This window comes from Protopterus annectens, chromosome 7.part0, assembly GCF_019279795.1.
Source record: "Protopterus annectens isolate FY-2018-M chromosome 7.part0, PAN1.0, whole genome shotgun sequence".
In the NCBI taxonomy this organism is placed as follows: domain Eukaryota; kingdom Metazoa; phylum Chordata; order Ceratodontiformes; family Protopteridae; genus Protopterus; species Protopterus annectens.
Window position 1 is genome coordinate 1,429,347,589 of NC_056739.1, and position 14,472 is coordinate 1,429,362,060.

The 14,472-nt window shown below is 38.1% G+C and overlaps 1 long non-coding RNA gene across 4 annotated transcripts in view; it reads left to right on the top strand.

The window, feature by feature from the left end:
• The first annotated feature begins 819 nt into the window (after positions 1 to 819).
• The window catches only part of LOC122807069, an 844,116-nt gene continuing 830,463 nt past the window's right edge, over positions 820 to 14,472 (top strand). For 2 of the 4 annotated variants that reach the window (XR_006365589.1, XR_006365590.1), the window contains exon 1: positions 829 to 1,033. This is a non-coding gene — a long non-coding RNA (uncharacterized LOC122807069). Of the gene's footprint in view, positions 1,034 to 14,472 lie in introns of all 4 variants that reach the window. The other 2 variants (XR_006365591.1, XR_006365587.1) reach the window with 2 other exon arrangements.

The following is a 14,472-nucleotide window of genomic DNA, read 5'->3' on the forward strand; positions in this document are numbered from 1 at the left end:
ACACACACACACACACACACACACACACCTTAAAATAAAAACAGCACAAAACTAGCATAAGCGCGTGACTCATAATTAAAATTAAATTAAAAAAGTGTATGCGTACGTGTGTGTGTGTGTGTAACATGATGCGATGTAATAATTAAATAGAAATGTGACTCCTGATATATAAGGGCATTTGCCAGTTCCAACATCTGGACTGCCCTTTCAAATAGAGTGGAAGGTGTTAGACGTGGGCCAGTGTGTGGCATTTTGCATTGGGTAACTGAGTAAAGACATAAGCATTTGGAGCTGGTGAAAATTATGAAGTAATGTATAAACATGTAACAAACAAAATGCATCAGCGGGCACAGCAGCAATATGCTGTGTTCACTGGGAAAGCAGCTGAAAGAGGGCTAATTAACGTCCAGAAAATGTATGCCCATTTTGTCGGTTAGCAAAAACGAAATAGCAAGTGCTATACGAGAGATGCCGGAATCCAGCGAGTCCAGAATTGTAAAACACTATCGGTCACATCCCACACTGTGCCAGCGCAGACTTTTACCTAGGCCCCCAGAGAGTTAAACTTCAGGAAGAAACGAAGGAGGAACTCGCTGTCCTGTCATTGAGATAGTGTAAGAGTGAAGCCTTTACTGGAGATTTTTGGGGGCTATGGACTCGTTGCCATGGATCCCAGAGAACTGAAAGAATGCGGATTCCAGTCACGAAAGGGTTTTCCTCTCTTACTCCGTGTGTTTTCACGTCTGTATGTGTGGTGGTGGCGGTGTGTGTGTGTGTGTGTTGGGGGGGGGGGGTAGGAAGAGGGAGAGTGAGAGACGGTCTGTGCGTAACTGTTTGTACGTAAGGGAGAGAGAGAGAGCAAGAAGAAAAAGAGAGATTTAATTTGGGGGGCTGGGACGGCAGCACTAATAGTGGACTCGGCTCTGAGGTTCCCTTTCCTGAAATATTTTCAGTGTTCTAGGGAGAGCAGTTGAAGGGATGTGAAACCGTTCAGTCCGTTGTCATTTAAAGGATTAAGGTCTCCAACCTTCAGGTAAGCCTCATTTGCTGTCTACAAGGCGGTTTAGAACAGGTGCAGTGTTGCTGTCACTAACCTGATCTCAGCATTGTTGCATTGGCTTGGATAGGTCAAGAAGTGGCAGAAAAGGTGAAAAGGTGTGACTTTTTTATTTATTTACTTATGTATTGCCACAGTTTAAGTGGAAAACCTATTCTTCCACAGTCACCTTGGGACAGCTCTCCTGGTTTCAAAAATCGATGCCGTGTGTGTCTAGTTGAAAAGCTAAACTAGTGTATTTTACTCTTCAATTACAGTGAAAAAAAAAAAGATTTTTGATTCCCACGGGAGCTGATGGAACTGTTAAGACCCTCTTGAACCGTTATTTTGTGACCTCGCTCTCAGGTGATTATAATGACATGCAGTGTTTCTTCCTGAGTGGTAACTTATTCTGCATAAAGCTTTCAAAACATGTGTCTCGTATGGTGACAAATGACATGTAGGAGAACGGTTAGTAGATTATTTATTCACTTATTGGTATTTATTCCGGCCTGTTAAGAATGATCATACTTTGAAACGTTCTATTTAAACTTTACATTTTGAGGTTGGTCAGTGGTATAGCTTTGTTAGTAGGACTAGGCTTGGAATGTAAACTTTAAAATCGTAGACAATAAGTAAACTCCAAATATTTGGTCTACGTTTGTTGTTTGGGCAACATGACAACGCGTTGGTTTTCTTACATGGCTCTCACCCCCCCCCCCCCATTTCCCAGAATTTCACTACTTTTGCATAGTATTTTTGCTCTGTTTCACAATAAAATGTAGTCTAAGTCATTGAAGATCACAGTCTCTAAATAAAGACAGACATTTTCAGCTTCAAATTTCACATTCCTCAGAGAATGAATGCTAATGCAAAACTTTTGATCCTAGTAATATTTTGAATATATAAAAGCAATATTTAAAGTTTGTTCCTGATGTGGCAAGGCCTTTGTCCCTCATTATATTTTGACATTGTTTTCGATTTTTGTGCCGGGAGGTAGATAGTATGTCTGCCACTGTATTGAAAGCTCGGCAGTGTGCCAGATGAACACCGGTGACATGATAGCTCACTTGGAGATAGCTGGCTGCTGGGGTTTGCCATTCTCTTCCAGTACCACTTAATTTGTAGGACGTGATATGTAAATGCTTACGTGACTTTGGTGAATACGATGGTGATATTCAACTAACAGATGTATTTAGGGTGTGTGTGTGTGGGGGGGGGGGGGGGGTTGTATAACTCAAGCAAGGTTAACAAATCCATCCGCCGCAAATTAATCAGATTTATTAACTATCATGGAGATTAAAATGAAATGAAATTTTCATTTCCATTCCTAAATAATTTCATAACATTTAAAACGAGAAATGATTACCCCAAATATTACTGGAGAGTGGAGACCTTTGCTGAATACGCTAACTTCCTTTAAGAAGAGTACTACTGTACTGGATACGTTTCAGCATACTGAATGACAACCTAACAGATTGGTGTGTGTAAATATGAGTGTTTGCTTTCTCGGTGTCTTTTTCTGCAAATGGGCATAGAAAGCATAACATATTGAAATATGTTCAGGAATGCAGTTTGCTATCGGGCATTCTTTAATGTGTCCCGGGGCTTAGGTTTACTCTCAAGGCAGTCGGAAAAATTCTGACTGCTACATGTACTAACCGAAATCCGCCGTTTCCAAACAGCACGACTTGCTGATTTTGGTTAAGTTTTACAAAACTGCCCATGTTGTTTTAGTTCTGCGGCAGGATTCCTATTTGAGTACGCTGAAGCAGTGGCAGCTACCGAGCTATTTTTTATATGTATTAATTTATTTATTTTGCATAGGTATTAAATAAATAAAAACAAGTATATTTCCCAACTCTCTTGTGAGTATTCAAATATTAAGACAGTTGAAGTAAACATATATCATTGAAGATGTGTCTTTTCAGGACTCCATCTCTACAGGACATTTGTGAAATGTTAAAAACAACTTCATGTTGGTCAAACGAAAGCTTGTTTCATAACAGGTAAATAACCTGTCATCATAATTCTGCCTCTTGTCCTTAAAACTGGGTTACAGTTTTCCCTTTCCATGCTGCAAAAGGACAATGGTTCCATTGTACATTATCTCCCAAGATGTTCTTTCTTTCTTTCTTAGTGGATTTATATATGGCTTCAAATTGTAAAACAAAACTTGTAACCTTAGAACTTGTTACTTGTTTCCAAACCTTCTTGCAGTGTATTCCCCATCACTTTCCTGTTGTTTCTAGTATTGCTTTAAGTCTCCACATGTGCTGAATTAATGAACCACTATATCTTCTTCTTCTTTTGGCTTTTCCTGGTTAGGGGTCGCCACAGTGGATCGGCTGTCCATTCATGATTGGCAGTGGAGTTTTTACGGTGTCGAGTTGCCAGCCTGTCGCCCAACCTTCCACAGTAGGTACACACATGCACACACTCACACCTAGGGCCAGTTTAGAGTGTCCAATCCACCTACAGCATGTCTTTGGGATGTGGGAGGAAACCGGAGCACCCGGAGGAAACCCAAGTGACCACAGGGAGGACATGCAGACTCTGCACAGAATGCACCTCAACCGAGGATCAAACCAGAGAGCCACTTGCTGTGAGACAAGAACGCTAACTGCTGCACCACCGCGGCCACCCTGCTCTCTCTCTCTCTATATATATATATATATATATATATATATATATCGGTTATCAGCTAAAATAGTTTACTGTTATTATAAAGGTGTTGTCCATTTACAAATGAAGTAGGACTAAGCAAAGACATATTTAAAGAAGTGTTGTTTGGGGTTCAAGTAATACAAAATGATAAACTGGTATACTATGCAGAATAAAAGGGGTGCTACTTTGCATTTTGATTTAATACAATGCATTCCAAAAGGTTAGCTCTTTGAAAATATAAATATTCATTCATTCATTCATTCATTCATTCATTCATTCATTTTACAGTATCTGTTTTATCCTTTCCTAAATCTTGAGGTAGTCAAAGCCTTTTCATCTGTCAATAGGTGTAAGAGAACAAATCCCTCACTGAAACTGTTTATGAGCAATGACTAGTGTAATGACCCCAGGGGGCCTTTTTAAGCCTAGCCATGTTTCCCAAAGATTAGAAGCAAACCCTGTAGTTTGGTCTGTATGGTAAATGCCATAACTATTACATCCACCCCTAACCCTGGATGAGATGCCAGATTATTGCAGGATACACACACACACACACACACACACACACACACACACACACACACACACACACACACATACACACACACACATACACACACAGACACAAACACACACACATACACACATTTGGAGGATTGTCAAGTCACCTATAGAAAATCATTGTGATGTGAAAGAAACTGCAGCACATCATGTTGAACAAACACATGTGATCTTCAGTTTTACATGACAATTAACCATTATTTTAAAAAATGTACAGATATCTGCCTTCATACCTGATTTCTGTAGTAAAGTCATCATCCCTACCATGATTGGAGCTACTCACTAAATAGACAGAGGTATTGGTCCATTTGCCATTTGTGCTATAAAAGACATCTGTTTTCATATCATTGAGTCAAAATTTTAGTGCATACATAAGTTTACTGTTTCTGTGGTTCAGTATTCCTTACGTAATTCATCTGAAGATACTGGCTTGCTGCATCTCTCAAATCCAAATGCTGTTTGGTAGATGGCATGGCAGTTCTTACCATGATATATGCTTAAGCTAAGAGCTGCCCAGCCTCTTGGTAATTACTACATATTACATCGTCTTTAGTACTGGTAATCCTCTGGGTACTAATGACAGTGTCTGGAATGATGTATTACATGATGGTGCACTTTGGAGAAAGGTTATAAAAGAATAATCTTTGTTTATCTGTATAGGATATTTATAAAAATGTTTGCTCTATCATGTATAGATAGTGGATGTCAATAGCTCTATGCTCTTCCTTTTCTGGCATGGATATGGGCCTGTGGTATAAGGCGAAATTTATGTCGGTGGGTGAGGGAGGTGAACATTCAGGATCTTGCATTCATTCTGCAATTGGCAGTTTTTCAGTTCTGTAAAATAAGTCACATTTCTTCTATTTACCACATTTTAGGACATGCTATTTTTATATAATGCAAATGTTTGACATTAGTTTTATAGTTTTGTAGCATTGCTTCATCACCATAAGCATTAAACTGGACATTGTATTATCTTTTTGAACAGAAAAAAACATTGAAAAATTATAATGAGTGACTGGAAACTAAAGGGGCATTTCTCATAGTTCACTGAAATATGTTACTAGTAGAGCAAACATCCTTATAAATAAGCTGTTCAAGTTAAGGGTGGGTACATTTGCCAGCATTGTGATGTCTGTGAATACATACTACAGTGAGAATATATGCTTAACAACTTCCCTATCTTGATTAAAATATTTATCATATTCTTCAGAAGATATTATATATGTCATGATTTATGTGCATAATAAAACATAATGTTGAAAAAGTTAGAAGAGGAATCTATGAGCACCTAATGGATGTGAAGTATAGTAACACTAAAAACCTTATACATGTGTGTTGTATATAAGAAAGTCATAAATAATGTGATTTAAGCTTTACAATGTTTGAACATAAGCCTAGATACAGAAAACAACAATTGTTTGGTAAATAATGATATTGCATTTTGACGTAGTCTCGGGACTGCTGGAAGCTTGAAAGCTTGAAACCAAAGTGTTTGAGATACATTTAGTATGTTTAAACTACATTTAAAGAACTATACTTATCTTTCTATTAAAATTAGTTTTGAGTGTTGTGTTTGCTTTTTATCTAAAGTTAAAGCTATCAATTTAAGGTATTTTTGTAGTTTACAGAGCTATTCAAGCATACCTCTCAACTTTCTAGACTTTCGCAGAATGTCCATATTTTTGCCTCATATTTTTGTTCTGTTCCTCATAAAATTTGTGGTTTTATGTCAAATCACTGAGGACTGACATCACTAAATAAAAATATGCTTTTGATTTTAAGGTTTCATATCCTTCAGAAAATGCATGCCAACACAAATCCTGTTATTCTAGCAACTTTCTAAGTTTATAAGAGCAGTATTTAAAATGTGTCCCAAGTCTTGATCCTCTGACCCCACCATTGTTTTAGGTGTTGTCCAGATTTCTTGTGCTAAGTGGTTGAAAGGTATGTTTTTAAGCAGTACCTGTGGTATGCCTATGTGCTCTGAGTAGGCACTTATTTTATTGCATTTTACTGTCTCTGTTCTGAATTTGAAGCTACAGCTATAAACTGAGTTGTGCTATGCAGTATCCATTGTTATTTCTCTGAGCTCTTAAGAGGATTATCAGCATTGCTGATCCACTTTTGTGTTGTAGTCACTTTTCAAAATTAAAACAAAAAGGCATCTTTGGACAGTTGTGTGAGTTGTAAGTACAGCTTATGGTAATTAACCCATCCCTCTGGTGTTTTATATTACATAAGCAGACAGTCTTCCTAGTCTTGGTTCAGCTGGAGGTTTGGAGCTTGAAAATAAATCATTTGGACTACATTGCGCATCCACGGCATTATCTTACCATTTAAATCATATTTGTGTGTTGCATTTGCTCTTTGAAGTTAAAATGATTCATTTGAGGAATTGTTATAGTCTACGGTGCTAGTGCTTTTCAAGTAGTTTCTGTGTTGTGCCTAGGTGTTCTGAGTGGGTCATCATTTCATTGCATTTTTACTAGCTCTCTCACCCTTTCCTGTTGTGCTTTTAAATCTGGAGGCTTTTGAGCTGTCCAGTCCTACTGCATATCTGGCCTTGAAAGCTCATCCTGGGCTTATCTTCTGTATAGCTGACTCTAGAATCTCATCTCTGTCTTATCTCCTCAGCTCATGTTACTGGTTACTGACAACTGGGAAGTCCTTTCCCTTAGACATTTAGTGTACTTTAAAATTGCTTTAAAGTGTGTGTTCCTCATTACTGGCTGGTGTGCACTTGGTTTGTTTTGCAATTACTTGTAACTAGATGTTAGATTTTTATAGAAAATAATCAATTAATTAATTAATTAATTAATTAATTAATTAAAGCATGTTTTTATATTAAGAAGACTGGGACTGCAATTCTAGTGGCTTTAAAAAGGTAGCACAGTTTGTCTAAGTTGAGATACACATGGGTAGGTTTAAGTGAGAATTACTTGTTGTAGATAGTTGTTTGATTTGTTTCTGATAGCTTTTCAATTGTGGCTAAAGTCTGTTTTTACATTAAGAAAACTGTGTCTGCAATTCTAGTGAGAGTAGAAATAGCCTTGTCTGTCTGAGTTGGAAAATACACAGAAAGGATTAAAGTAAGAATTACTCTCGAGGCAGTAGAAAGGTAGCCTGGTATATCTCAGATGGAAAGCACACAAGGGGGCTTGAAGTGACATTTACTTGTTGTAGCTAGTTGGTAACTGTTCAGTTGTGTCTAACCAAAGTGTGTTATTACATTAAGGAGACAGGGACTGCTATACTAGTTGTAGTAGTAAGGTGACCTGGTCTGTCTGATTTGGGAAACACACAGGAGGGCTTAAAGTGAGATTGTTTCATCAGTCAGAGGGCTTTTTAGAGACTTGGTTGGTGATAATCTGCATTTGAGAGCTACATTTACTGTGCTTTTACATTAAGAATTTCCAGGATAATCCATCTTGAGAAAGAAGGTAGTTTCCTGACCTCTCTGAGTTGGGAAGCACTCCAGGGAGCTAAAAGTGCAGTTGTTTATTGGACAGTCAGTACAGATGCTAGTTTTCATCTCATTTCTGTGTGCTATTATGTGCTTTTGCGCAGAGCTGTTCACTATGCAGTGATGGTTAGCAGTAGCATGTATAGTAGCAAACCTATAAAGCTAATACTTAGGACTTCAACTTATAACACAGAAAGGCTTTGAATGGAGCTAAGCATAAGGCAGCAGATCATATATTCTCTAGCATCTAGCCTTAACCCTAGACACTACTCAGGTGACCCCTGTAAAACAAAGTCCATAAGCAATAATAACACAACCCTAACACAGGTCCTTACAATGTAGATTTGCAGTTTCTTAATGTCTCTGTGGCTAGCCTGGGAGATATGAACATCTTGAGACAAGGTAGCAATTGTCTTATGTACTCAATCAACCTTTTAATCCTTAAAGAAACTAACACAGTATGTGAAAGATGTACATACATGTCTTCCTTGGTGCAAACATCTGGCTTACAAACAAGGTTGTCTAGGAGACACACTAAATTCTTCACAAACTGTTCACCACACACATAGATCTTCTTGTGCTATGGCACTTAACTCATTAACACCCGAGTGGTGAGAAATGTCACACCTCTAATAGCCTATGCACATCCTTGCATTCCAGAGCATTTTCCTGAAAAAGCAAACTTAAAAGTATAAAATAATTGATTTAAATGGAAATATTTTGTGAGCAATAAAAGCTGTTAAAACTGTACAAATATAAATGTTATCAATAAGAAGTGTTCTTTGCTTTGATACTAGTGCATTCAAAGTTTTTCCATAAATACTAAATATATTATTAATTCACATAAACCCACAATTATATTTTTGCTAAACTTTCACAAATTGTCATATCTTGGAAAATGTACATTGTTGACATGTACTGTTAGATCTCTGTGGTTAACCATATATAAGCTTTCACATGGCAGCAAGCAATTCTTCTTTGAGTGTATCTTTATTTAGATATTTACAGAAATCTGAAAACATATGCTTAGTTGTATAATTAGCAATATAAATAACACTGAATATTTTTCAAGATGTGCATCTTACAGTGCAAATATCAAAGACAGTTTACTTCAACAGCATCTAAGGCTTCCCTTGATGCCATGTAGCAGATTTTCAGTCACTTGTTTTTTGAAATATTAAGTAAATATGGAAATATAACTTTTTTTCATAGTTACTAACAAACAACTAGTAGTATTTCAAGTGCAGTGTGATATAAATGGACATTGAAAATGATTTTTCCTGTCTCTCACCATGGTATTTCATACCACACCCTTAATGTAAGTCGCTCTGTTATGAAAGTATGATCATAAATATGACAATATGAATAACGGGGCAAACAGTGATTAATTTCTCCATTGCAGGACATCTTAGATTAAAAGTCATAGTCTCATTATATTAATAAACCCTTACTCTTTCTAATATTGCCTATTATTAACTGGAAAAGCACTTAGTTAAAGAAGCTGAAACTAATATAGATCCGGACACCAGACAAAGCTATGAGTGTTAACTGAAAGTATAGGCATGAGTGAGTTAAAAGAAACCTTTCCAAACCTCAAAGACCTCCAAAGCTGTCAAATGGCAACACCTGCCATCAGCAGTCACTAAAACACACACCAAAAGTAACACTTAACACTACACATAAGCCTACACCCAATGATCTGCCAAGAACAAAGTCCATAAGGCAAGGAATTACTGTACCAGCACTCTTGACATTGGGGATTCTATTGTACGACACACAGATACCTATTTCACCAGGCTGGACAAGGTGAAGTTAGTGTTAAGTTGTCTATCACTCACACAGTCAAGAAACAGCATCACAGGTTGCGATATAATTCTATCATAGTCCATGTGGGTGTAAATGACCTGAGATATACCTCAGTGGACTACATGAAAAAAGATATTATGTATCTCTCTAAATATGTGCCACATACAGATATGTGCCTTGTATTGAGCAGCATTCTATCTTCACCAAGGATGATGCTATGGTATGAACAGAAAATATTTGATTTAATTATTGAGTTAGTTTCTGGTGTCATTTCACATGAATCCAATATCTATCAGCATGGAGGGCATGGTAAACAAACCCATTTGCTTTGCCAATGATGATCTGAACTTATACACCCTTGGATTAAGGATATTGGGTAAAACTTTATCTACCCCTTAGAGCCTTTCTAGACAATGTCAAAATGACATAAATACTGATATAGAAAAAATAAATAAATTAAAAGCAGCTGAGCGATGGCTCCAGGTGCATCTGTAGTTAACTCCTACTGATGCCTGCAGGTGTCAAATATTGCTTGTTTATATTTGCATCAAAAATTCCAATACCATGCTATGTACAAGGTTTTAAAAGATTTCATGTTAAAGCTTACACAATACCAAACAACTGCATTAATATTTGACCTCTGTCTAGCGCAGGTAAATAGATATTAATTGTTATTTTTTGATGATATTAATTTGTGTGTGTGTGTGTGTGTATATATATATATATATATATATATATATATAATTTTCACTTTTTTCTAAATATTCCTTAGCCTCATACGAAAGCTCTCAGCTAGATAAATAAAATGCTGCTGACAGTATGTATGTAACTTCAGTGGTTGGTGAGATATTGTAAGTTGTTTACAAAATATTACAAATGTAATAGTCACTGTGTTTACTGTGACTTATAAAATTTGGTTTAAGACCTAGATCCTAAAGAATACTACCACTATAAACATAGTTTATGCTGCAGAGTTTGGCATTTATACTTCTTTCATAACCCATATGGTTCCAGAGATATGAACATTTTTTGAAATGTGAGGACATAATTTGATTCTGTCAAAAGGTTTAGGCTCCACCCATTGGAAGTTACAGTGCAAAGTTCCTGAGCTCCATTGGAGTGAATGAGTTAAGGCATCACTGCTCAATGCTAAGAGGCTAAACAAGAAACTCCACACTTTACAAGCTGTCCTTACTCTGGAGTATGTAGGCATCTGTGTTGTTATGGAGACTTGGTTTAAAGCTGCAGAAAGTACTCCATCAATACAAGGCTATTGTGAATTCCACATATTTAGACCAATGGTAGCACAGACGGTCTGAAGGTGGAGGTGTCTTGATCTATATTAGCAATGAATACACATCCAGATCAGTCAAACAGTATGATGCCCTAAAGTTCAGCCACATTTAATTCTCCATAGAAGGGCCAGCTACAGGTCACCCTGTATGACCCATGAAGTTCACAACTCTTACTTAGACCTACTAGAGGTGCTAACCATCCAACCAAATACCCTGTTCATGTGAGACTTCAACTACTCCTCTAGAGACTGGGAAATGTGCACTGCCTGTAACTCACAGACACAATGATTCTTGGATTTATCAACACAACAGCTCTGGAAGAGGTTGTGCAGACTCCAACCACAGGATCGAACATGTTGGACCCAGCACTTACCAACATGGGGCTGCTCTGCATTCCCCCTCTGTGTGATATCCTCATTGGTGAGGTCAGACCACAAAGCTGTCTCGCTCAAAACAAGAATCGACCCAGAAAACTTAACAAAGCCTGTATTAGTTAGGAACTATTCTAAAGCAAACTACATCTTATTAAGTGACAGTTTGTCAAAATTCATAGCTCCTCCAAGCCCCAAGAACAAAGCTACCTATGTTGAATTATTTACAAAATCCCTGTATGAACATGTAAATTCTGAGGCTGCTCTACCTACCAGAACTAAGGCCAGGTCTAACACCAAAAAACAAACCTAAAATCCTTAATTTAATAAGGTAAAAAGAAAAAGTCATGGACAAAATCAGAAAGAGCAACTTTCATACAGACAAGGGCTCACTGATTCAATTAATCAAGAAACTAAGAGGTCTAATAAAGTCCAATAAGGTCAATCACAAGGACAGGATAACCTAGCAAGCTAAGGAAAATCAAAAGGCCTTCTTCAGCTATGCCAGGAAGCTTAAAGGTAACACTCAGCAGTGTGCAGAACTGGTGGTAAATGGTGTGCAACTTTCACTGACCGGGGTGATATAGTGAATCTAATGGCTGATAACTTTAGCTCAAACTTCACCCCCACTACTGCCATTACTCCCTGTTAAATCACTTTTACCATATCCTCCAACTATCACAGGGAACAGGTCCTGGTGGCACTCGCTATGGCCAAAAGCACTGCCTCAGTGGGCCTTGGCAATATCCCAAATTGTCTCATAAATAGTCTAATAAATGACCTAGCAGGACCATTTGAGGCACTCTTCAATCACAGCCTTAAACCAGGTTACATGCCAGATGAATGGAAGGCTGCAACAGTCATCCCTCTTCATAAGGGTGTACCATCAACCAGTCTCAGGAATTATCAGTCTTATATGCAAAGCCATGGAATAAAATACCATGGAGATGATCAAAATGGACATTGGCAACCTACACACACTGGACCCACATCAGCTTGGCTTTATTAAGGGAATGACTTGCCTACTTAACCTGGCAGACTTCTTTTAGAGGGTCACCAAAGCTACCAATGAGTGGAAATGGTGCATACTGACCCCCTTGACCTGGCCAAGGCATTTGAAACAATACCCCACCCATGTATTGATGATAAACTCTCAGAACTAGACATACATCCTTGCATAATTTGCTGGATTGCTGAATGGCTTACAGATAGGACCCAAAAAGTCAGGATTGGTGAGACCATCTCCACCAGGAGACTGATCACCAGCAAATTACCCCAGGGCTCTGTGCTGAGCTTGCTTCACTTTGGCATCTACTTCTCAGAAGTCAAGGCTAATATCATAGGTGTCTGGCTCATCAAGTTCATAGATGACTGCAAATTGTGAGCTATCATAGATTCCCCCTTTGACACCAACATCCTGCAAGAGGGTCTAACACAAACAAATGACTGGTGTCAAAGCCACAGATTAAAACTCAATACCAAGAAATGCATTATAGTGCTCTTTAGGAAATTGTCCACCTAAGCTAAGTACTCCGTTGATAAAACACACCTAAGAGTTGACCTGCTAGTTAGGGGTCTGAGAACATATATAGACAGTAATCTGGCCTTCAACCAACATGGAGCCAAGATAGTAAGAAAATCATTCTATGTTGCCCAACTCGTAAGCAAGGTTGCAGCATCTGGGTCCAAGCAAGTTATAGTACCACTCTACTCAGGCCTTATCAGACTCATCATAGTGTACAATGCCCCCTTTAGCATGCATCTAACCAGGCACTTGCAATAGTTGGAATGCCCTCATAGGCTCCTCATCAGTAGAAGCTTGGGTATGAGTATCTTGTCTTACACAGATTGCCTTATAATTCTATCACTGCACTCAGTTCCCTACAGGTTACTGAGGGGTGATCTATGTCTGGTATATAAGGCATCCTCAGATTCATCTCTGAGGGATCTTTTGCACATCTGCAAAACAAACTGCACCAGAAAGACTAGATCCAAGGACCTGAACATTGCCTGCAACATAGATAGAACAGGCTAGAGAGACTAATAGGTGTCTCAATGGATCCCAGCATTTTGGAATAATTTTCCCATCTTTATGAAGCAGAACTCATCCCTGACTTTATTCAAATTAAACCTTGATAATTGGATAAGAAATCACAAATTCACCCCATGTCTCTGATGGACAGAGATCTACAGTAATTAAATTAATCCCCAACTAATATGACCTCTCCCCCACACAACCCTTAGCTACCTCATTACTAACACACTCCACCATATAGGTATCCAGTGAATTTAGGGACAAAAACTGGGTTGGGGTTGCATTGCTAGGCTTTCATAGACCATGTTGGGTGATAGCATATTCTAAACCCATTAACCTATAAGTACAGCACACACTCTCATCCATCCAACCATCCATCCATCAATCCATCCACACACATATGAACATACATTCACAACCCCCTTTCGCATTCTTTCCACATGGGGTTGGGGTATGAATTCAACAGCAACTATCAGCTAGAACCAATGTTTATTCTGCTGGGTGGCTAGCCCTGCTGCTGTTGTTCTCCCATACCAGACATATGCATGCACACTCACACCTGCAGCCAATTTAGAGTGTCCAATCCAGCTATTGCATTTCTTTGGAATGTGGGAGGAAACTGAATCACCCATAGAAAACCCACATGAACACAGGGTGGACATGTAGACTCCAAACAGAAGGTATTTCAACCAAGAATCAAACCGGAGAACCTCTCGCTGTAAGGAAACCACACTACCTGCTGTTTCACAGAGCACACTCTCATAACAGTGTTTATTTAAGAAAAGAATCACAAATGAATTGGGACAATCTTTTTCCCTAATCAGTATGAATAAGTTATTATTGCTGTCAACATACTGAAGCAATTTGCATTTATTCTGTTTGTCAGCAGTGAAGTGTTGTGGCCAAGGCACCAGAGGATGTCTTAAATGTATGCATATAAAACTATTGTTTATCATCTTCTTTTATCTAGCCAAATGTAGTAGACATGTAACTTTTTTTGTCTGATGAGCAAGGTGGTAACTTCTTTTTATACTGATACTTCTTCTCTGAAGGGCATTTAGCATTTGCTGTTAGAGCAGAACGCATGGTATCTTTCTGTAAACTGAATATTTTTTCCTTTGTACATGAACAGAGTGTTTGTATCTGAAGCATGAGGTACATATCCTGTGCACTTGGTGTATTGCTAGTGGTGTGCATATGTCCTTCAACATATAAATTGTCTATATTAGAAAACT